At 38.2% G+C, this 24,885-nt stretch overlaps 1 protein-coding gene and 1 long non-coding RNA gene across 17 annotated transcripts in view; one reads left to right on the top strand and one right to left on the bottom strand.

The window, feature by feature from the left end:
* Nucleotides 1-24,885, top strand: part of LOC139977961 (uncharacterized) — a gene marked incomplete in the record, with an annotated part of 396,810 nt that overhangs the window by 50,897 nt on the left and 321,028 nt on the right.
* LOC139977974 (uncharacterized) overlaps nucleotides 1-24,885 on the bottom strand; it is a 184,549-nt gene that overhangs the window by 153,345 nt on the left and 6,319 nt on the right. For 2 of the 16 annotated variants that reach the window (XR_011796839.1, XR_011796838.1), the window contains exons 5-12: nucleotides 23,294-23,372; nucleotides 22,504-22,737; nucleotides 20,456-20,529; nucleotides 17,855-17,949; nucleotides 17,324-17,476; nucleotides 15,383-15,505; nucleotides 10,719-10,851; nucleotides 7,808-9,942 (exon numbers count right to left, since the gene is read on the bottom strand). This is a non-coding gene — a long non-coding RNA (uncharacterized lncRNA). Of the gene's footprint in view, nucleotides 1-1,364; nucleotides 9,943-10,718; nucleotides 10,852-11,997; nucleotides 12,556-15,358; nucleotides 15,506-16,060; nucleotides 16,117-17,323; nucleotides 17,477-17,854; nucleotides 17,950-20,455; nucleotides 21,364-22,490; nucleotides 22,738-23,293; nucleotides 23,373-24,885 lie in introns of those variants that run through there. The other 14 variants (XR_011796847.1, XR_011796840.1, XR_011796837.1 and 11 more) reach the window with 14 other exon arrangements.

The following is a 24,885-nucleotide window of genomic DNA, read 5'->3' as shown; positions in this document are numbered from 1 at the left end:
TACGAATCTGAAGTTTATTTTGGAATTGGGTGTTGTGTGGGGGCGTGCGGGGGGGGGGCAAAAAAACCTGATATATGATTTATGAAAAACTATAGAAATCATAGGCCTATAAACAACAAGACTTTCCCGGTCAGATAATTACACGAAATTTGTGTATAACAAAGACAAGGGTGTCTTCTACTCCACGTCTTATTTCAATGTTGATGGGTGTTTCAGAGAGGACAAGAGAGGGGACTGAAAAGAGGGGTTTTTCAAAATTGTGCACTTATAAAGAATACGTATTTCTATCGGGTCTTTTGCAGTGTCGGAGCTAGGGGTATTGGTCGAGGGGGCGAGGATGGTCTGTAGGAGCGCTTTCGACACTATCTAAGCGGAGCGCCACCACGGGTTGGCACGGAGTGTAGAGAAATATTTGAATAAAGATGCTCACTAGATCGCCGGAAATGACCCTTGCCGGGCCTTGCTAATATGCAGATAAATGAAGAATAAATAGGTGTCATCGCCAAAAAAAATGTGACAAATGTCAATAGGTAGATGAGAGCGCATTAAAAACGTCAATAATCGCATATAAATAAAAAGTGGTAAAAAGCTGAAAAGGGCGCCAGCAGTCCATTTGAGTCCGTCAGGGGGGCATCCGCCCCCTGACTGTATGGACGCTCCGCCACTGCCAGATAGACCACCCAACCCCCCCCACTCCCCCTTCCATGGTACGCCATTTGACGCAAGAATAACACACCCTCAATACAACCTATAGCTAATGGACACTCTCGTGGTATGATTATAGTCCCCCAAATGAGCCCATATCCACCGATATGATAAAAAAAATGTTCTAATAAAAAAATTAAAAAACTCCTAGTAAATGCCCACCACATATTTTTTTCTGAAAAAGGCAAGTCTCTCTAAGAAATATGTGATAAATACAACTTAACGATAATTAACCAAAATACCAAACCTAGGATGAACCCAATAAACAATATTACAGAACTACTTGACTACCCATATAACCTCAAATCACCTCGCAACTAAAACACATTCGATACAAATCCTAGAAGATGACTAAAGCAGTGACCATTTTCCACTCGTTTTTGAGCTAGACATAAACCTCAACTGCATACCAAATAACGAATTGACGTATAATTACAATAAAACAGACTCCCAAAATACAACAACCAAAACAACGAGCTAAATTACATCGACAATTACTGTGACAGCGTTGCCCATCATATCTTCTATACTTTCAAAAGACACTGTCCCTTAAAAACAAAACAGAAAACGAAAACTAATAAGAATATTCTTACACTTATGAAACTCAGACGTCGCCTATGTAGAACTTATATCATCTCCCGAGACCCAACTCTAAAAACCCAAATTAACCAACTTAAATAGCAATAAACAGACAAATATTGGCGGATTAACAAAACCGCGTCCAAAACAACTGCGATTTAATCATTAATGATAAAAACCCGAAACACTTTTGGAAAATTAAAAAAAAAAAATCATTTAACCCCATTACAACACCAAACACAGGTAAAACAGACCAAGGCCTTAGAGATAACGTAGGTAACCTCATCACAAAAACTCAAGACCAAATAAAGCTAATTGAATCGTACTTTAAAAGTATATTCAATATCTACGATGGCCCCCATACGATATCAGCTGTAAACACGAAATAGACCGTACAATTATCAGTAATGCAACCAGCTTTAACACCAACCCATTAGGATGTCTCAACAAAAACATCCCTCTGCTCAATAAAATAGATATAAACAATTGGTATAGTGCCACTTAAACATGCATCCTCCACTGGTCTTGACAACATAAATGACCAAATGCCTAAAAACTCCCCTCCGATATTCATTAACTCTCATATTTTCCCACTATTTAACGAACTCCTTACACTGGGTTATTTCCCAACCCCATGGAAATCCGCCAAACAGATTTTAATACCGAAACTAAGTAAAGACCGCACCAAAATTCAAAACTATCGACCAGTTAGTCTCCTCCCAGCCTTAGGTAAGATTTTCGAAAGAATTATAGATAACCGCACCATAACCCACCTAGAGAAAATTAATCACCTTTCCCCGTATCAATCGGGCTAATTCCGCGCACACAAATCTACAATAAACCAAACTTTCTGCTTATCTTATTTTTTTAGCCTCTGAAGAAGATCCTGCTAGGATCGAAACTTTTACACATTCTATTACACAGGCTCTCTAGTGGATAAGCAGTTTGCTAACAGTTTTATTTTATTTTCATTCTGCTTATCTTTTAGGCAGAACAAAGGTTTGTGAATCCTTTGTTCGTTTTAAAAGTTTTTCGGGTTTCTATTGTTCCTCTGAAGTTGCAAACTGACCAAAAAGAGGCCGATAGAGAGCGCTCGACGCATCTTGCCAGTCATACGTTATTTCAAAGCAGTCAAATCAAACCTTTCTTATTCATAAATGTTCTCCAGTTTCACTGTGTTGTTTCCTCGGAAATTGTATACTAAGCGATAGAAGTGTTCAATGTTTTAATCGTAATTTTTTCTCCAAAAATGGAACGGAGGGTGATAAAATACTGCCTGATACTGTTGTTTTAACTGGTTGTTGTATATTAATAGTTTTCAACCGCTCCGCGACATGAGCTATGCAGATTCAGGAAACGTTGCCTTGACCATTACTTTAGCAACAAGGCAATCAAAAGAATTAAGAACTTTTAAGGACTCAAAAATGTAGAATTTATATTCCAAAATGTTTCAATACCCAGAGAGAACAGTCTTCCTATGTGAAATAAAGACATACAGATGCTCTATGTATGAGCACATGGACATATGCTTTGATCAATTTGAGCAAGAAAAGCAGCTCTGTCACCCCTTTAATAATTAATGAGTTACATGACATTGTTTTATTTTCACTATGAAACATTTTCACAAGTTACTGCCAAACCTAGAGTAATGTAGTATTAATCACTGAAAACAATGCCAATTTTAAGACCATTTGAAATATGAAGTTCAATAAAGGTGTACGTGTTGAGTTATCCTGTTTACAAGTACAGCATTTTGAACATCACCCTCCGTTCCATTTTGAAGAAAAACAGCATTATTTCTCAACAGTTGTTGTGACGCAGTGGTTAGCAAGGGCGTAGGAACCGGGGGGCTGGGCTGGATCTAACTGCGCCAAAGTTCAATACAGGGGAACTTGAAATGCAGCTATTGGTCAAGACAAATTGGTGGGGACACGGTATATCATGTCCCCACTACTGAAAAAGTTGATGGGGACGCGTCCCGCTGTCCGCACCAGGATCTGCGCCCATGGTTTGAAGGCTGTTCATCCTGGAACGCCATTTTCATGCTCACTTATATGATTTGATATCTGCTGTTTGCTTAACAAATTCGAATAATTGAAGGGAGACTGAAATAAATAACTTTGATTTGTTTATTGTGCAATTCCCCACATTCTTTTCATTTCGAAAGACGCACAGTTTCAAGTTCAGTACACTGAAGGTTTCGATTCTCTATCTGCCTTCAGTTTAGGTAAGATCTTGGGATATTCATCCCTAGATATTGCTAGAAATCCATACAGCACAGTGTTCTTGGTATTTCTTGGTATTTTTCGGGCCTGATCTTTGGAAATTGCAAAATCGGGAGTGGTTACACTCCATTTAGGTCAGTGCACGTATGGCAAGCCGTTTTAACATTTACCTCGCAATTCGACTTAAGTCGAATACATTTCACTTCAGTGGAATTCAATATCACTTAAGCAGAATACTATTTAACTTACGTGGAATTCTATTTCACTTAAGTGGAATACCATTCCACTTAAGCTTAATTGTATTACTTAGGCTGAATTCATCAACTTGTCACTGCATCTTACTTAAGCTAAATCTATTTCACTTAAGGGGATTGTATTTCACTTAAGTGGAAATGCATTTCACTTAAGTGGAATTGTATTCTACTTAAGTGGATACAATTCCACTTAAGTGGCATGTCCTTTCTATTTCACTTAAGTGGAATACAATTCCACTTAAGTGGAAATGCATTCCATTTAAGTGAAATGTGATTGGATAGTCTATTTCACTTAAGTGGAATGTGATTGGCTAGTCTATTCCACTTAAGTGGAATTTGATTGGCTAGTACATTCAACGCCAAACTTTGCCCATGCCTTTGCGCGCCATTATATACAACTTGCCGCGATAGGTGTACGAACGTGGTGTCGATATGTGCACAATGAATATCGGCTGTCCATCGGGATCCAGCTTGCACTTAACATCCGTGCAAGGTGAGTACGTACGTACCTGACCTGGTACCTGACGAATACCATTACCAAAATAAAGCCATGGCAAATACATTACAAGTGGTTGGAGCTACAGCCGAAAACGCATTGACAAGGGCAAGAGAACGTATTATTTTTTTTCCCTTTCCCCGTATCAATCGGGCTAATTCCGCGCACACAAATCTACAATAAACCAAACTTTCTGCTTATCTTATTTTTTTAGCCTCTGAAGAAGATCCTGCTAGGATCGAAACTTTTACACATTCTATTACACAGGCTCTCTAGTGGATAAGCAGTTTGCTAACAGTTTTATTTTATTTTCATTCTGCTTATCTTTTAGGCAGAACAAAGGTTTGTGAATCCTTTGTTCGTTTTAAAAGTTTTTCGGGTTTCTATTGTTCCTCTGAAGTTGCAAACTGACCAAAAAGAGGCCGATAGAGAGCGCTCGACGCATCTTGCCAGTCATACGTTATTTCAAAGCAGTCAAATCAAACCTTTCTTATTCATAAATGTTCTCCAGTTTCACGGTGTTGTTTCCTCGGAAATTGTATACTAAGCGATAGAAGTGTTCAATGTTTTAATCGTAATTTTTTCTCCAAAAATGGAACGGAGGGTGATAAAATACTGCCTGATACTGTTGTTTTAACTGGTTGTTGTATATTAATAGTTTTCAACCGCTCCGCGACATGAGCTATGCAGATTCAGGAAACGTTGCCTTGACCATTACTTTAGCAACAAGGCAATCAAAAGAATTAAGAACTTTTAAGGACTCAAAAATGTAGAATTTATATTCCAAAATGTTTCAATACCCAGAGAGAACAGTCTTCCTATGTGAAATAAAGACATACAGATGCTCTATGTATGAGCACATGGACATATGCTTTGATCAATTTGAGCAAGAAAAGCAGCTCTGTCACCCCTTTAATAATTAATGAGTTACATGACATTGTTTTATTTTCACTATGAAACATTTTCACAAGTTACTGCCAAACCTAGAGTAATGTAGTATTAATCACTGAAAACAATGCCAATTTTAAGACCATTTGAAATATGAAGTTCAATAAAGGTGTACGTGTTGAGTTATCCTGTTTACAAGTACAGCATTTTGAACATCACCCTCCGTTCCATTTTGAAGAAAAACAGCATTATTTCTCAACAGTTGTTGTGACGCAGTGGTTAGCAAGGGCGTAGGAACCGGGGGGCTGGGCTGGATCTAACTGCGCCAAAGTTCAATACAGGGGAACTTGAAATGCAGCTATTGGTCAAGACAAATTGGTGGGGACACGGTATATCATGTCCCCACTACTGAAAAAGTTGATGGGGACGCGTCCCGCTGTCCGCACCAGGATCTGCGCCCATGGTTTGAAGGCTGTTCATCCTGGAACGCCATTTTCATGCTCACTTATATGATTTGATATCTGCTGTTTGCTTAACAAATTCGAATAATTGAAGGGAGACTGAAATAAATAACTTTGATTTGTTTATTGTGCAATTCCCCACATTCTTTTCATTTCGAAAGACGCACAGTTTCAAGTTCAGTACACTGAAGGTTTCGATTCTCTATCTGCCTTCAGTTTAGGTAAGATCTTGGGATATTCATCCCTAGATATTGCTAGAAATCCATACAGCACAGTGTTCTTGGTATTTCTTGGTATTTTTCGGGCCTGATCTTTGGAAATTGCAAAATCGGGAGTGGTTACACTCCATTTAGGTCAGTGCACGTATGGCAAGCCGTTTTAACATTTACCTCGCAATTCGACTTAAGTCGAATACATTTCACTTCAGTGGAATTCAATATCACTTAAGCAGAATACTATTTAACTTACGTGGAATTCTATTTCACTTAAGTGGAATACCATTCCACTTAAGCTTAATTGTATTACTTAGGCTGAATTCATCAACTTGTCACTGCATCTTACTTAAGCTAAATCTATTTCACTTAAGGGGATTGTATTTCACTTAAGTGGAAATGCATTTCACTTAAGTGGAATTGTATTCTACTTAAGTGGATACAATTCCACTTAAGTGGCATGTCCTTTCTATTTCACTTAAGTGGAATACAATTCCACTTAAGTGGAAATGCATTCCATTTAAGTGAAATGTGATTGGATAGTCTATTTCACTTAAGTGGAATGTGATTGGCTAGTCTATTCCACTTAAGTGGAATTTGATTGGCTAGTACATTCAACGCCAAACTTTGCCCATGCCTTTGCGCGCCATTATATACAACTTGCCGCGATAGGTGTACGAACGTGGTGTCGATATGTGCACAATGAATATCGGCTGTCCATCGGGATCCAGCTTGCACTTAACATCCGTGCAAGGTGAGTACGTACGTACCTGACCTGGTACCTGACGAATACCATTACCAAAATAAAGCCATGGCAAATACATTACAAGTGGTTGGAGCTACAGCCGAAAACGCATTGACAAGGGCAAGAGAACGTATTATTTTTTTTGGATTTTGGATGGAATCTTTTATTTCGTCAAAAGTTTCACTATCTAAAAAGTTACGAATACTGCCTATGTTACTTTAACAAGATGTACGTCGCCTCTGTTGTTCATCATACTGATTGTTCCCCTGTGCAAGTGAGGAAACAACACTTCGAATTGTCTCTAAAAACAACAATTATTTGATCGCATTCCAGCAATGTTTAGATGTGAATGATTAGCCATAGCCATGATGTACACGTGCAACGAGGATCGACTACATCATCATATGTGTTGAGCAATTGAATGCGTTACGACGAACATTACCCTAAATTGTATTTATATATAAGCCACATATCAACACTTCCACTTAAGTGGAATTGTATTTTACTTAAGCAGAATAGAATTCCACTTACGTGAAATTGACGAGCAAAAGATATTATTCCACTTAAGTGAAATTGTATTCCACTTAAGTGGAATACAATTCCACTTAAGTGGAAATGCATTCTACTTAAGTGGAATTGTATTTCACTTGAGTGGAAATGCATTTCACTTAAGTGGAATTGTATTCCACTTAAGTGAAATAGATGGGCTATTTAGCTTAAGTGAAATGTTATTCCACTTAAGTGGAAATGTATTCCACTTAAGTGAAATGCAATTCCACTTAAGTGGAATGCATTTCCACTAAAGTGAAATACAATTCCACTTAAGTGGGAGGCATATCCACTTAAGTGAAATAGAAATGAAATGGAATTCTACTTAAGGGATATTGAATTCTACTTAAGTGGAATACATTTTACTTAAGTGGAATAACATTTCACTTAAGTAGAATGTATTCCACTTAAGTGAAATGTATTCGACTTAAGTCTAATTGCGAGGTAAATGTTAAAAGGGCTTGCCATATGCACGACCTCTAGCATCACTAATACACAGCCCGATCACTAGACTCGTTATCTATCGATGAAGTGGTGTGTTGCCGGATTTTGTCAAGGTTTTGGTACTACGGGCGAAGGTTATTGTTTAAGTTTTGTAACCCATCGGGAAGCGATGAGGGGTGGGGCGTAGGGGTTGTGGGGGTGGGTGGTGGGGCATTTTCACGCAGATTGGAACAATCTCAAGAAGTGATAGGTGCGTCCGCCTGCCCCCCCCCCCCCACGCACTACATGATATTCACAGGAGATGTGCTCAATTCTCCAATCACATGCGGAATTTATTTTTAGATTCATTGTATGAGTTACGGTACGAGGTTTAGGGTAACAATTAGCATTCAGGTCGGAGTATAACATTTTATCTCTGGATGGCAGTGTTGCATCGAAGGACATATGTCTAGTGCAGTTCGCATATAGATCCTGGTCTAATACCGAAATGCATCATGTTCCCGACGACTCGGTCGAGACCAGCCACAGTTGGTTTCATAGCACAATTGTACAATTGTTTATATATATATATATATATATATATATATATATATATATATATATATATTAGTGAGAGAGGAAATATGAAAACGTCAAAATGGAGTTGTCGGTGTAAGGGGTAGGGTGAGGGCACACCCCTTCCAAAATCATCGATCCGTCACTGGCTACACTATGTGTATAATAGGGATCAGCCCTGTAATTGTGTCACTGTTCTTTTTTCTCTTCCCAGTTGCTTGCCCTTTTTTCTACTCCCTCCTTTTCTCCATTTCCTCTATTTCTTCTTTTTCTTTTCCCTGCCTTTCTCCCCTTCTTTCCCCTCTTTTTCCCTTTTTTCTTCTCTCTTTTTTTCTCGCCTCTATTTCTTACCTGGGGAGCGCACGCCCCCAACGCCCCCCCTGGATACGCGCGCCCCCAACGCCCCCCCTGGATACGCGCCTGATCAAGGTGGTCAGAATTTGACCCTAAGTGACCTTTGACCTCTTCATAGAACATTCAGTTCTTGTACATTTCTGAGCATGAGGATAATCGCAGCTGATTTTGATGTCGACAAGGATTTCAGGCTTTTGGCAGCTGATGACTCCAATTTACATTTGACCTCTTAACAGAACTGCTCAAAGTGTAATGCTCAGTGAGGGGGACCTACCACCTAATTATGACATTTTACCGATGCTACAGATATTCACTAAACTAGACTACAAGGTTTTTGTATTTTGGCCGCTGATGACCTCAATTGACATAACTTCATAATTTCCATCTGTAAATATGAGAAAATTTTCAACATGATACCCTTGAGAAGGGCACTTTTGAAAATATGCAAGAGAGAATAAAAAACCCAGTATTTTTAGGTGCAGGGCAGAGATGGTCTTATGGTATTGCAGAAGTATTCAAGACTATGCATGAAATAAAGATAGATTTCCCCAGAAAAAAATTCTGCCAAACTATTCCTTAAAATTTAGGAGAGCAGTTTTTTCAAGAGTTTTAAGTACAGCTTCCATAACAGTGTTCTCTATTATATCTCTTGCTATTTCAAGGAAAAAATACTGCATATCTTAGTGCTTCAATATTTACACACATGGTGATACAAAAAAAAAAGAAGTAGAAAAGCTTACATATATATACAGTTTATATATATATATATATATATATATATATATATATATATATATATATATATATATATATATATATATATATATAAATATTTACATATATATATGTACATATAGATAGGGAGTACTCTATTCGATTAAGCCCAAAAGGGTTTCTTAGTTGACTTCCTTTCACATTTTTTACTTATGTGTACTTTTATTGTCTTGTTCACCTTGTAATACTATGGGATGAAACAAATAATAATAATAAATATATCTTTTAAGAAGCTGCAACATCGGTGGCTCAAAAAGTTTGTGATCCTGAAAGTTTTAGACCGGCAGGTCTTTCTGGTAGCTGGATCGAATCACATTCCGATTCTTCTTCAACTTTAGTCCTATTTCTAATCCCTTCGGGGGAAACTTCCATCAGCTTGTCATTTTGGATTGATGAAGCGTTCGGCACGTCGCTACCAGAATTGGAACAAACTTTTCTGTCTTCTTCTGCCTTCAGGAGGTTATCGTCTGGTAAGCCTTTCCTGATCTGGTAAGAGTTAGACTGTACTTAACTCGGAGGTGAGATGGAGGCTTTCATGTCCATAATGAGATTAGAGAAGGGATCTGAATCGGCTACAGGGGCTTGGGATTCCAATTTATTGTCTCTGTCTGATGTTTCGTCATCTTCCCAAGTCTCTTCCAAATTTAAGTCTTCTGGAGGTCTCTCAGGGAGCTGTTCCATGGTGGACACCATAGGTGGTTCTGCCCATAAAAGAGTATGAAAGAAAATTACTAGATAGGAATACACAAGCCATGTAAACTAATTTTTAGATTTCTTGACCTTCGACCTCTTTGACGTCATCAATCACGCAGGCATGAGTTAACATGGTCAGGCACCCACCCACCAAGCTTGAACTCGACAGGACTTGGGGTCTAGGAGGAGTTTGCGACATACTTAGTTTTGCTCACTCACTCACGCACACAGACATACACATGCACACTCACCCACTCACATTTTTGATGTGGGGTGAAGTACAATATCTCATCTCCCTATTCATTACATGAAGGGAGATGAGATCAAAACAAACTCAATACAAGGTCACAAACAGTTCTGCTTTACAGCAAGAAATAGATAGTGGTCTACTTTAAAATGCACTGTGCAGTTTTCAGTACAGTCAACTGTTTATATTGTAAATTTAAAAATCATATCGTTTAAGCAGCTTATTTTAGCCGCCCACCCCTCCTCCACTCACCCCCACCCAAAATCGAGTTCTATTAACCTTCCCAATCCTTTACAACTTGAGATAGTTTAAAATGTCGTTACCAAGACACAGCGTTACCTTTCAACAAGTTACATTTATGGTAAGTAAACATTCAGTTTGGGATTATCCAATAACTTGTCTCAATACATTGCAGTTACTTTTACCAGTCAGTTTCTTATTTTTGAATTGTTTTACAAAAGAATAAAACATAGATAATATGTTGCCAGCTGACAAAACCTTGCTTAAAATAAAACATGTTTAGAGAGTGAAACTTACTTATGACTGGTTAAAGTGTCCCTGTAACTATCGCTACCACTGGACTCCCATGTCTAGCGATGAGCCGTGCTTGTACTCGGACTGAGCCGTATCTCCTAAATTTTCTATAGCCACTTTTTGTGGGGAGAATAAACTGCAGCGGATGATGAAAGAAAAGAGAACCAACAATGTAGACAGACAGAGGGTGAAAGAAGAACAAACAAAACACATTCAATGAACGTAAAAATATGTACGTCAGGAAGCAGGTGGATGGCAAAATACCTCTTGCGGTAATGAGCTTAAAAATCATCCATCACTGATAGCAACATTTGCGGTATGCCTTTTAACCCTTTCAATGCCTTAGGTGCCCTCTTGATCATCCTACAACTTTATCATCTAAGTCAGGGCTCTAAGATTGTCCAAAACTCCAGCGAAATTTGTGCCAAGAGCCAGTAAATATTGAGCAGCTGCAGGAAACGTTAAGGTTTTGATGTACAGTTTTCAAAAAAACCACTGAAAAAAAATTGGTCTTAAAATTCTGTCTATTGTACATGTTTTTTCTCACTCTGGAAACCATGCCCCTTGGTGCCTTTTCACAAGTGTATGTAAATAGCCTTGTTTTCCTACTAAAACTACAAAGTTGCCGTAGTGCCCCTGCTATCTCAATGAAAATCAAAGACAATTTCTAATTCTCTCCCTCGAAATAGTGGCTGTGCCCCTCCGGATTCTTAATGAGAGTACATTAATAAACTGGGTACTTAGGTAAAAACTGCAATTGCTGATTCAATGATTCAAGGCACCAAACTGCATTAAATAAAAGCTTTCAATATATAAATATCTCTGCATCCTACCCTGTTGGTTTCTGTTACAGCTTATTGTTGCTCCATTTACTGATACTGTTTATATAATAAACTACTTATTATCGACTTTTGTTTTCCAAAATATTCTGTTTTGATTATTCTTGTGTGCAATTACTCCACCGTAATGTTCCACAGTAGTAGCAGTGTGGTCTAACAGTTGAATGTTAAATGGATTCCAGAGGGGTGAGAAAGGTAGGGATTTGGGATGGGTACAGTGACAGGACTCACAGGAGTAAGGATTGGGGAGTACAACAATTACAGCCCATCATATATGGAGGGACTATGCCTACCTGCGTAAAGAAATATGATGCTTGTCCAGACGAAGAACAGATTTATCCTCTAAACTTGACAAAAATATATATATATATAGATATATATATAAATATATATATATATATATATATATATATATATATGTATATGTATATGTATATGTATATATGTGTGGTAGTTTGTGGAATAGCAACCCATACTTTATTACAGATCATTACGCCTGACGATTGCTGTACAACTACTTGTACAAGAGTGAAACTCTGATTAGCAATGGACTCTTAATAATTTAATGTTTATTACAATATATATATATATCAATATATATATATCATGCTCTACTTCGGTATTGAGCCCTCTCACCGTTGATAGTATTTTAGCTATATTTTATAGTTTGGCTCCTGAACCTCGGTTGAGCACTCTACTTACTAACAGCAGTACATGCTTTTACAGCTTAGTATGGAACGATACAACATGAACTACTCGGGCAAGAACATTCCTTTGCCATCAACTAGAGAATACTTGAAAAGACTGCTAGAGATGACAGAGAAGCTGATAAACGGATGCGATGGAGAGCATTATTTATCCTGGCCGACACTGACACCGATGCGGAAACGAGTGACACCAGCCGTGACGAGGACAACACCGCCACCACCGATGCATACGGGCTAAAATCGAGATGCGTCCCACCACAAATCCCGGAGTTGGTCTCATTCGAGTCCGATATGCTGGAAATGGTCGTGAACATTAAGTTCAAGGAAGTGACGGAGAAGTTCCTGTCCAACCTCAAGAAGGACATAGAAACATCACATCCTCTAAAGAAATCTTCGTAGAGGCGGACAAAACCAGGAACATTTACAAGATGGACCCCGCCAAATATGGTGGGTTGCTAACTGTAAACATATCTCAGAAATATAAATATGCGGACCGCAACACCGCCACCGAAATAGACAATGAATACACAAGTCTAGCATGACACAAAATGCAGGCTAATAAACACAAAAAAAACCTGAAATGGGACGAGTGAGCAAGGCCATGCTTGACCACATAACATACCACAAGTGTACTGGAATGGATTAAAAATATACAGGAAAAGAGCAGTCTCACCTTTCTGGTCTTCGATATTGTTGATTTTTACCCTTCAATAAGCAAGGATCTCATACACAAATGTCTAGCATGGGCCAAAGCATACACCAGAATCAGTGATACTGAATACAAGACTATCATGCACGCAAGGCAATCTCTCCTTCACGATCACAAGGGCAAAAGAGAAGAGAGACACTGGTAACCAATTCCACGTCTCAATGGGTGCATTTGACAAAGCGGAAGTTTGTAAATTGGTGGGACTATTTATTTTGAACCAACTGGAGAAAACCCCCCGATATCACTGGTTTGGGACTATACAGGGACGATGGGCTACCAGTAATGAGGTCATGCTCAGGCAGCAAAGCAGACAGAATACGAAAAGCCCTAATCAAGATCGTTCATACATGTGGACTAAAAATCACTGTCCAAACGAACTTGAAAACAGTCAACTTCCTTGACGTCACTTTGAACATGAATACCAGCGAGTACCAGCCCTACAGAAAACCAAACAACGAACCAATCTACATACAGTAAGCCAACACTCGAACCACCCGCCCGCAATAATAAAGAGCATACCGCCAGCCATCGAAAGAACAGTCTCTGGTCTATCATCAACCAGGACACATTCAAGAAAGCAGCACCCACCTACAATCATGCCCTCCGGTCAGCTGGATACAACTATACTATCAAATACAAAAACAAGGAAAACAAAAACACCAAACAGAACAAGAAACGCAGGTCAAGAAAAATCACATGGTACAACCCCACATACAGCAAAAACGTAAAGACCAACTTTGCAGCGGACTTCCTAAAACTCATCGACAAGCAATTCCCACAGACCAACAAGCTACACAAAATCTTCAACAGATCAACAGTCAAAATAAAGTTACAGCTGTATGAGCAACATGCAACAGATCATCAAGTCACACAACTCAAAGGTCATGAAAGAAACGAGCCAACCCCCCCAGGAAAAGGCATGCAACTGCCGAGAAGTAGACAGTTGCTCACTTCGCGGCAACTGCTTGTTAATGACGTCATTTACAAAGCCACCGTCACGTTAGGAACCAACAACGCGTCATACATAGGCCTCGCCAGCGTAGAATTTAAGAAGAGATACAACAACCACACCAAATCATTCCAACATGACCGATATAAGAAAGAAACGGAACTCTCTAAACACATCTGGCAACTCAAGGAGAAAAAAGCTGAATATTCAATACACTGGGAAATTGTGTCACAGTCCAGACGCACAAGCGGCAGTCTGGTCTATGCAATCTTTGCAAAGAAAAGCTCCAAATTACCACCCTCAAAGGCAACACGCTCAACTAGAGAAGCGAGCGCTGTAGACATGGCAACAGACACAAAAGGAAACCACCCAGCCGTGTCAAACCCAAATGGTAGTTCATGGAATAGCAACCCATACTTTATTACGGATCGGTAGGCCTGGCGATCGCTGAACTCCGAGCAGCAATGGACTCAAAATAGTTAACGTTTATTACAATATATATATATCTATAATATATATATATCTATAATATATAGATATAATATATATAGATATATATAGATGTATATATATATATACAGATATATGTATGTATATATATATATATATATATATATTCAAGTAATGCCGTATTATATTCAGATTACTCATACACCTCGTGTATATAGGTTATGCATGACATATTTGCATATCATATATTTATAAATAGTAACTAATGTATATGTTACTATAATCATTAAATATAATATATATATACAAGTAATGCCGTATTATATTCAGATTACTCATACACCTCGTGTATATAGGTTATGCATGACATATTTGCATATCATATATTTATAAATAGTAACTAATGTATATGTTACTATAATCATTAAATATAATTTTGTCCGGCACGGCTTTCTGTATGATGTTGTAACGTTCGGCAAGCTCATAAACATATATATATTATAAATATTAGACACTGGTTTTCGTAGGTGGGAGTATACAAATGTATTAACCGGGCGGCTGTCAGCAGTGCACGAGGGAAGCACATACAAATCACTTTCACCCACATAGGGCCCCGCTAGTAACGCAGTAAATACACATGATGTTGAGGAATCTGCGCGCAAGTATTAAATCAGCATCATTTCGAGCGTGAGCAAATATGATTTTTTTTGTCTCTGGTTGAAAGGTTAGCAGAGCTTGTCACAAAACAAGTTTTGAAGGTCATCGGGAAAAATTAGTTTCAAGGTTGAGCCTGAACTTAAGAAGTGTTTCAAAGTTACTTGTTAGGCTCACTTTATTGTAAGTTGGGCCCACTATTAGTATCTGTCGAATGCAAGTCGGGTCTTGAGATAGTTAATCCAGTGTAACGTTGCAGCATTAAATCGCTCCTCGTGATTATTAGAGCTGTTTGGCAATGATATAGTGTGAGTTTACAGTATTAAACTGTTTACCTATTTTAGCCATGTATATCCTACCATGTAGTCACACAGTGTCTGTATAATATGTCTTCTTTCTCTGTCATTAGGCATTCTTTCTGCTTTTAGTCTTCCCTCAAGCACTAGTAGCAGCCTTGGAATTTTGAACTTGGTCATTAATTCCTATTTTGATAGAAAACAAACAAAACACACTGTTGATTGTTCATAGTTTCAATATAGTTATCAAATAGTTTCTGTGATTCAACTAATGGCATTCTATGCTGACCAAATGATGGTAAAATAAAAGTACTAACAAGTTATTAAATTGTTTGTTAACAGGTGTTGGACTTCTGAAAACGTTTATAATTCTTATGCGGTCAAATAAAATGTCCTACACATAGACACACAATATTGCTCAACCAATTGCTGAATACTAGTCGGCATGATAAAAGGGTCCTGTGGTAGTATACACCTATGAAATGCCCCAATACACACTAAATCAAAAAGTAATGTGATCCCTTAATCTATTTAGCTCTCACAAGCTTAATGCAACCAATAACTGGATAGCTGACAAGTTGGCCATTCAAAGCACCCTCAATTTTCAATATCGTAACCATGCAGATTGCTTGTTTACTATGAGAGACTGAAGTTTTCCTCACTTGTAAACAAACCTCTTTACTCAGCAGAAATCAATTTTTGTATGCTGTTCCAGGGAGGCCTAAATTGGTCTAAACTTACCTCAACTGACCAAATTTTTGTATCACTTGTACTCTCTTTCATGCTCCTTAACATCCCTGCCAAGAAAACACCAGACCCTAATTGATAACATATCAAGAAATTTGTTCTCCTGTTGCTTTTTCTGAATGAGAACACTTATGGTGGATTGATGTAAATGCTAATAGGATTATGCCATCTTAACTAACAATTGAAATTTTTTAGACTCCACATTAAACCTCTTTTAATGATTGTTTGAGAAGTTGTGACTTACACCCAGGGACGTGGCTAGAGGAGGGGTGGGTGTGGGGGTGTCTCACCCCCGAACTTGATAAAACTGACGATAGTTGGAAAATTGGAGTGCGACAGTTGGAATTTCCGACTGTCGCACTACAGTTTATCTAGGCCTATTCATATATTCCTGTGATTGTGAATGACCTAAAAATTGAAAAATTTCGGTCAAAATTGGCCTTTAATCAGTCATATTTACCACGTTTGTCTTGCCACTTTCATAAATTGTATCTCGCGATTCTTATACTCCACCACAAAAAACTTGGTATGATTTTGAATACTCCAAAAAAATGCCTAATAGAACTACTGTCATAGGCGTAGGGGCCCAATATGATTTGGGGGCGCTGATTTGGGAAAAATATAACCAAAATTGTTCATGTTTCGCGTGTTACACATGTCAATGCGCATATCATATAGTCATGCACCGGTTTTTACATCGCATGCCAATAACATACAATCATATGCTGTGTTATTACCCTTCCATATTGGTTAGAATTATTGGGGAAGTCAATACAATATTTATGGTAATAATAATATCAGTTTAACCATTGAAAAACACATCGCAAATTATCTTTCTTTCAGTAGGTAAAAAACATTTGGTTGGGGAGGCTAATAACTTTGTGAAGTGAGCGCCAGTGGAGACAAATGTATCGAAAAAAAGTTCAGAATAAAAGTGCAGTCAGTCGCGAAAGACGCCACTGAATAGGTCACTAGGAAATTGTTATATTTTAATGGGTAAAAGGAAAGATGTGTTTGGTAGGCGTGCAACAACATTGAAGCCAGGTAACAGGTTCGGTTTTACAGCTCGTACAGCTGATGCCAACCGCACTGGTGACATGCCTACCCCTTCTGATGTGACACCTATTCCTCTTGCAAACTTAGATATGAAGAATTTGTGGGACTTGGCTCAAAGGTTGTGTTTGGATGCATTCTCTGAAGAAACAAAGGTACTGTAAGCTCTTGCCCATCTACAAAGGTTTAAACCAAGAAGCAAACCTGGCAAGAATCCCACAGAACTAAACATTGCACGGCAGTTAGGCCTGCATCAGATGTAGATCAGTTCAAGTGCAGCTCATAGATTGCTCAGCAGCATCTCTCTTCCCAGTCCCGCTGTCAGAACACTACAAAAGTCAGCCAACCAGTTTGGACCTGCAATAGAAGAAATGAATGAAAATGATATGTCAGAAAGGGGGTGTATAAAGAAGACACTGCAACTGCATGACCTCTCAAAAGACTCTCCAATTTTTGCAGAATATGATCGTCAATATCATACCTGTCTGCGTAATGCAAAAAGTAAGACTCCATTTGTTCGTGCAAGCCAATACAGAGATGTAATTGTTGAGAATGTCACCATGGATAAATTTAATTTTGATTACAATCACAGTAACAACTGTAACTTAATTGGTGAAATGAATAGAAGAAGGAGTCACAAGTTGCAATTTCCAGGCAATGAGGGCTGTTCAGTAAAGATGCTAATGTCAAAGATGAACAGAATGGTGGAAAGATTTGTGCATCCATATTACTTACTGGTAAGAGCCCACTAAAGGAGAAGTGCCTAACAACTGATGCTGATGGCAAGGCATGTAAAGGGTTCACTGGTACAATGGCTGCAGCTACTCATTCTGAAACAGAGAACCATATGCTGTTAGACCAAGTTCACCTACTCAAGTCACTCTGCAGAGCACTGGCTAAAGCAGTACTCTCCTCTGATATGTTACCTGCACAAACTGTGACTAGGAAGCACTTGATACAAAAGTGCATTGCAGAGGACTTGACCTGCCTTGTACTGGCAGAGGTGACTACTTGCAGGAATTAAAGCCCTCAAATACGACCACTGCAAAGTTGTGAAGGCTTTATCAACATGTTAAGACTGCCTTGCAAAGTGCTACACTGGAAATCATTCACATTGCCCAAAGCATTCATTTGTATGCAAGAGGGGCAGGAAGTACACATTTCCATTCATGCCAAATGCTACAAAGAGATCTCTGCTAATATCCCACACTGACAGCACACAACTACAGTACTGATTTCGCTTAACTCCCGTTGAAAAAAAAATCAACGATCGATAAAATAAGTTGAAAATCGATAAAAAAAGTTGAAAATCGATAAAAAACAAATAATTTCATTAAGATTTAGACTACTGCGGGCACGGTTGTCAACGTAGTTTCAACGAAATTTCCACGAAAGTTATCGCGATCAACAACGGCAAAGGCAATTCTAGACATATCAAGGTTGTGACCTACGTTAAATCCTTAGTGTAACTACAGCCGTTTTCAGACTATACCAGAAGTGGCCGAGGAATATTACAAACGTTGCAAAAGTTTGATTGTATATAAGACAGAGTAAGTTCTGTACTAGGTGTTTGAAAAATTATTTGGCTAGGATAATAAAAACTGGTCTTGGTCGATCGTAACAAGTACTTAAGTTATAGGCTAGCATTAAACTAAGATAAGTTTAAGTAACTCACCAATGAACGCAGCGTCAGAAAAACAAGAAATAAAAAAAAATTTACACAATGAAACAGTCGTAGCTGGATATCAAAGAGATCTCTTTTTCCAATAAATTCCTGTGTTACTTGACGTACTACAGAACCGTTTACCGCACTCACTTTCAAACCAAAAAATCTCCCCCCGGCTTCAATGCACGCAAAATAAAAAACATCCTGTTACTTTCCCCCTAACCCAGCTACTGTAAGTTGTCCGCGAATGCAGATGGACTGCCCTGGTAATTAAGGTCGCAGCCTGGGTCTGGGCCACCTACAGTATGCTGCTTACATGTGCATTCCCTACCCTGGATATCCCCAGCGACCAAACTTTTTGGAGTTTTGGAGAGGCCTAGTCCAATCATAAACCTGGCTTTGTCAAATTCACGCCTACCATCTGTTAATTAGCATAGTATTTATCTTCGTGGGGGGTTTAGCACTGCAGAAGCTTTGGCTGGCTTACTCTAGAAGCAAACATTATTTTGCCCCCACTGTTCATAATGGAATGGATGTTACCTGTAACTAAGCTAATTGAAAACCAAATATTCATTCATATATATATAAGTAGAACAATCCAGCAGGGATAGAAAGTTTATCTTGAATAAACCAATCAGAAGTTGTGCTATTAATAAAACTTGAAAACACCTGGCCAGCAAAAGAGTTGCAAACAATTGTTTCCATGACTACTAAGAAAATAAAGCAGTGGCTTGGGCCCAAGTTGGGGAGAAACCTGTGGAAAATGAATATATTATCATTGCTTATTTGAGTATTGTATATTGGGAAGAGCTGATCGAACATTACTGGGGAGGGCTTTCAACTGGCCTGACGGCATGTAAATTAAATTTAATGAGAAGGGGGTTTTTATGAGTCTCCCGGTATGCGTCACATGAGAAGTAAATGTTTTGTTTTTCGATTTTATCATCATTTTTCAAGTGGAACAGCTCATAAAATCATATCAATCAAATATCCTTCCTTAGTTTCACTAATCAGGAATGTTTGAATGCATCGTTCGAAAATGTAATTTTAAACTAGAATTGAAAATGAACGACATAAAACAATATCTGTGAAGCGTGTGGAGCACAACTTTGAATATTCGTTGTGAAAGAAAACATAATGAACAATGTTTACTGCGTAAATAAATGTTGCGGAACTGGTATAGAGAAATTACGTACTGCAGCTTACATCAGAGAAGCTCATAAATGACACAGGTGGATAGAGCGCATCAAAATTCGGTTTAGGAAATCCCTACGCAGCTGACAAAAGTCGATATCTCCTGCCGTTTTCGAGTTATAGGCGATTTTGTGTTTTTGCGATATGGTTTTCAGTATATTTTCATTCAATAAAGTCGTTTTTTTTGTGTGTGTGTTTTAAGGGTGTGACCTAACGGATATTTCACTAACCATTTAACCGTATAACCTGCCGGTAGGTTAAACTTTTAAACGCTGTTTCCCGATTGCGGCTTTTAAGACGTAATGTCACTCAACTTTTAATGAAATAGGACATTTTGAGTACAATAATTAAGGTTTTTTTTTTCAAAAAAGTAGCAATTCAGGCAACAAGACAACGATCAATGTATGTTTATTACTAATTAGGCCCAATAATATTGCAAACATTACGTGTAATAATTGATGAAAAGAATAACACACCTGATCAGTATATCGTGGTCTTCAGAAGTTCAGATCACTGAATTGATATAACTCTGCCTTCGGCAACATCGTAACTTTTGAAGAAAAAAAACAATATATTTGTCTATCTATCACAAGATTTTAAACAAAAACTCGCCTAACTTAGCAAACTTACCCACCTTTCCTGCTTACTCATTAAAAGTCATGTTTAGAAAACAAATTACGCACGCACGTGTTTTGCGATGGGTTGTAGCAGCCTCTGATTTCATTTTCTTTCTCTTGTGTCACATACATGATACAGTACTTTACATTTGATACAAAAGTTTCTTCAACAACAGCTTCCCAAAATTGGTGTCGCAATAGGTTAAATTTTAACCGCGCAGCACAGTACCATTCATAATTTGCATATTACACCAAAATTTACACTCGGCGTCCAGATGGAGGAAGAATGTAACATCATGTTCAATGTGTTGTGTCGTTCCTATGGTGCGATGAACTTGGGCAAGTTCAAATGTCAATGACCTACTTATGTTCTATGACCAATGTCAGTGGTTATTATGTGTGTAAAAACTCAAATTTTTTCCACGTGTTTTATATATATATAGAAGTTTTACGTAAGCGGAGCGAATTTTGGGCGTCTCGTTGATTGTGAGGAAGCACTTATCTAAGCATCAATATTTGTGAAAAATATCGTAAGGTTTATCATTTTCATTCATATTCTTTTATGTATGTTGCAATCCCGCCCGCAATGCATGCACAGTATAATACCATGTGTGGAAAAAATGGCTGTATACTTGCGGACCTGAGAGAGCCAACTGGCCTACTTTCTAGAACGACCATTTGCGTCTTTTGGCGTCGACATATTTTCACACGGGATTTCACTATGCCATTGATTGGTGTACACGGGTGATATATGTCGCAAATATAAACTGAGAAAACGAATTGACGACACTATCATGAGCTTGTGACTATTGGCCTACTACTATAGTTATATTGAACACATTATTCATGCCTAAAACATCGTTTTTCTGTTTTTTATTGATAGTTTGCAGTACATTACTCAGTTCTTTACATATTTTTAAATAATTTTCATGTTTAAAATGTATTTGATTTTTTTTTTTTTAATTTTCCGTTTATACGGTTTGTGATTTTCTAAACGGAGTGCATTTGCGGCCGGATAAACAGTTAATCGTTTAAACGGTCACACCCTTAGTGTGTTATCTTGTTCGGAAATGATCCGAAATGAAAGTAATAACTGTTAAGTTTTTCCACTTCTGGTATAAAATTATTCCATCAAAGTTAACCTGATTAACATGTCTCATGCCAAATCTATATTAAACAAAATAGAAAAAAATAAAAAGAGAAAACGCATTTTTGAAAAATGGAAGCGTCCTAGCAGAATGGGCGGGGCATCTTTATTTTGCTTCAAGTAACATGTTTTCGCTCGGAAACAAAGTTTCATACTTCAACTCTAATAAAAAACCAAATTTACATCTCTTAAGAATAACTATTTTTCGCAATCTGCAAGTAAACCAAGTTTATTTATGTCCATTCATTGTTATTTTAATGGTTAAACAGCACTCCAACTTATCTGGAAGGGTGCCTCGTGGTACATAGCTTGTACTGCAACCTCCAAGATAGCCTGGCAAAGTTAAGACTTATGTCACTGTGTTTGGGGTTCAGTCAGAAAATGTCCCCCATCAGTTTTACTACATGTTTCTTTGAGTTTTACTACTCAGGCAAGCCTGAGAATGCTTTTGTAAATATTCTTGCTTTCAAACAACTGTACCAAAGTCTAATTGATACTAATAAACAAAGTTACGCGTTTTCCGACGTTTTGCTTTACCACATATTGACCTTCTATTTCGTTTAAAAAAGAATTTCAACGCATCGTTGAAAATTCCACGTAGGAAATGACTGAGATCACCAATCGTTAAAATTCGTGGAATTTCGATAAAAATCGGCAAATTTCGATAAAAAACGAAGAAATTTGTTTATTTTCCTTTTAACAAATTTCAACGGGAGTTAAGCGAAATCAGTGCTGTAAATGAAATACCTGAGACACCCACCTGCAGCAAACGTTTATGGTCCACTCAGTTTCAGACTTCCACTCAAAAAGCAGAGGTAGTCAACAATGCTTTCGAGTTTCCAATCCAAAACATAGCACAAACATTTCACGCAACAGTCAGTACAGGGACCACAGTGCCACAAACATTACAAATAAAGGGCCTGAAGAGTCCATAGCCAGGAAGATGGAAGCTGCAGGATTAGAGGTGAGCTCAAATAGTCCATGTATCCAGACTCTGAAACAGATGCAAAGAAAACAACAGTATGATAGACTATATAAGAGAGACAGAGCATACAGAAGGAGGAGAGCACAACTCAGAGAGAGAGAAAGTACAAGCTATATGGTAGAACTAAAAACATAAACCAGTCCAGTGATTGATGACATATCAAAAAAGATGTCTCCTGTTGCTTTTTGGCACTTTTTCTGAAAAGCACACTTGGTGCGGATTGATATAGAAGCTAATAGGAGTATGCCAGCTTAAGTAACAGTTGACATTTCTAAAATCCACTTTAAACCTCTTTTTATGATAGTTTCAGAAGTAATGACCTATATCATTTTTATTTATCTCTGTCTATTGTGTGAATCTTCCTATGGTGTCTCACACATGTTGTACAGTCTATATGAATAATACAGTACTGAACTTTAAACAAGTGAGTTCCCAATGGTTGATATATTCCCTAGTGTGATTAGAAGTCATTCCATCAGCATGGCTGGCATCTACTGCATGTCTAAATTGTGCTTGGGTCCACAGAATGTGTTTTAAGCACAGTCCCTCAGTTGGTGCTACTTACCCCCTCTGGTGGAAACTTGACGCAAGTTGGCCTTCCCTCTGAAAATGTGATCACTCCCTGTATCGTGTAAACTCTGGCCCTAAAATGAAAGAGAAAAGTTACTTGTTACTTTGGCACTGCTTTTCAAAGGTATTTTGTCAGATTTTGTTGCAAAAACTACTCAGGGGAGCTATGTACTAGCTGTGACCAGATCTAGAATGAGGCGCTGTTCAAGCAACATTCCTAAATCGTTGTAGTAGATCATATTGACTAGTTTCTCAGCGTAAGTCTTGTCTTGTATCATTCTATGTGCAGCTATTCAACTGCTCAGACTTCCAATAAATGCTTATAAGCATTTAAGCATTTGTATACAAACAAACTAGTGAATAGGTCACTGGAATTTTGTTGAACTTTGAGGATAAAAAACTGATTATTATTATGAAGAATGGGTACGATCATGTACCTCACAACTGATGCTGATGGCAAGGCATGTAATGGGTTCAGTAGAACAATGGCTGCAGCTTATCATTCTGATGTAGTACACCTAAACAGGTCTCTCTACAGAGCACTGACAAAAGCAGTACTCTCCTCTGATATATGACGAAATCTACAGTAAACAGGTTAGTAAATTTGCAAGTCTTATTAAGGGCCTGTCACAGTGCTATGATGGCTCACAGAGACACAAGCAATGGATGTGACACCTCCACACATAGGCTGTTGTGGCATATGTGGGAGATGTGAAATGATTTGGTACTTAAAAGTTAATTTCTTTGCACAATACTTTGAAGAGCAGATGCTGGAATGTGGCTCTTCTCTTAGCTGCCAGGGATAGCATTGTGCGGATAATGCCATATGCTGGTGCCCCTGGCATACTGATGGTGTAGGCACCTGTCCACATCCTGCATCCCTTTGTGTAACTTGCTGGGGCTGATGTATATTTTGCCACTTTTGCATTTATTTCATCAGCCCATGCCATCCAATCTTAGTCTGACATTGTGAAGGTGTGAGCTTTCCAATACATACAATATTACAATGTGTTACTGTATATAGGCCTATCCTTATTCTGATTGCAGTCTGGGTCTCAATAAAACTGATTCTTACACCACATATATTACGTTGTAATGTATGCATTTAAATTCTGACTGTCGCTTTTTGCTCTGCTAGGTACACAGTATTAGTGCTGATAGTCGACTCTTACTTTTGTAGTTGATTAATCGCATAGCTCTTCTCGCGATACTCGGTTACAGTTATGGCATCATCACTGTCATTTCTACATTGCAGAAATACAGTCAAACAAATCTTTCTCCATGGTGCACTGTCCGTATTTGTTCTTTCAAGTCTTAATGTGTGATGTCTAATTCATGTTAAAACATCTACCAAACAAAAACTGTCAACAAATTTCAATATTCAACATTTCTTAAAATCCTTCAAAGTAAATCAAAAACTTTGGAATGGATCTACAAGGCTACTACAACTACTAGCACTAATCACAGCAAAAAAAATGAATAGATGCAACACCCTGTAGCGGTGTGATGATTACTATGCAAGAGTTTTCTGTAGAAGGACGTTCACCTTCTAGGCTAGGCTTTAGCCTAGCGTGATAGCACGCACAT

Source organism: Apostichopus japonicus, chromosome 12 (assembly GCF_037975245.1).
Source record: "Apostichopus japonicus isolate 1M-3 chromosome 12, ASM3797524v1, whole genome shotgun sequence".
In the NCBI taxonomy this organism is placed as follows: Eukaryota; Metazoa; Echinodermata; class Holothuroidea; order Aspidochirotida; family Stichopodidae; genus Apostichopus; species Apostichopus japonicus.
The sequence above is the reverse complement of the archived record's forward strand: the minus strand, read 5'-3'. Positions and strand labels throughout refer to the sequence as shown.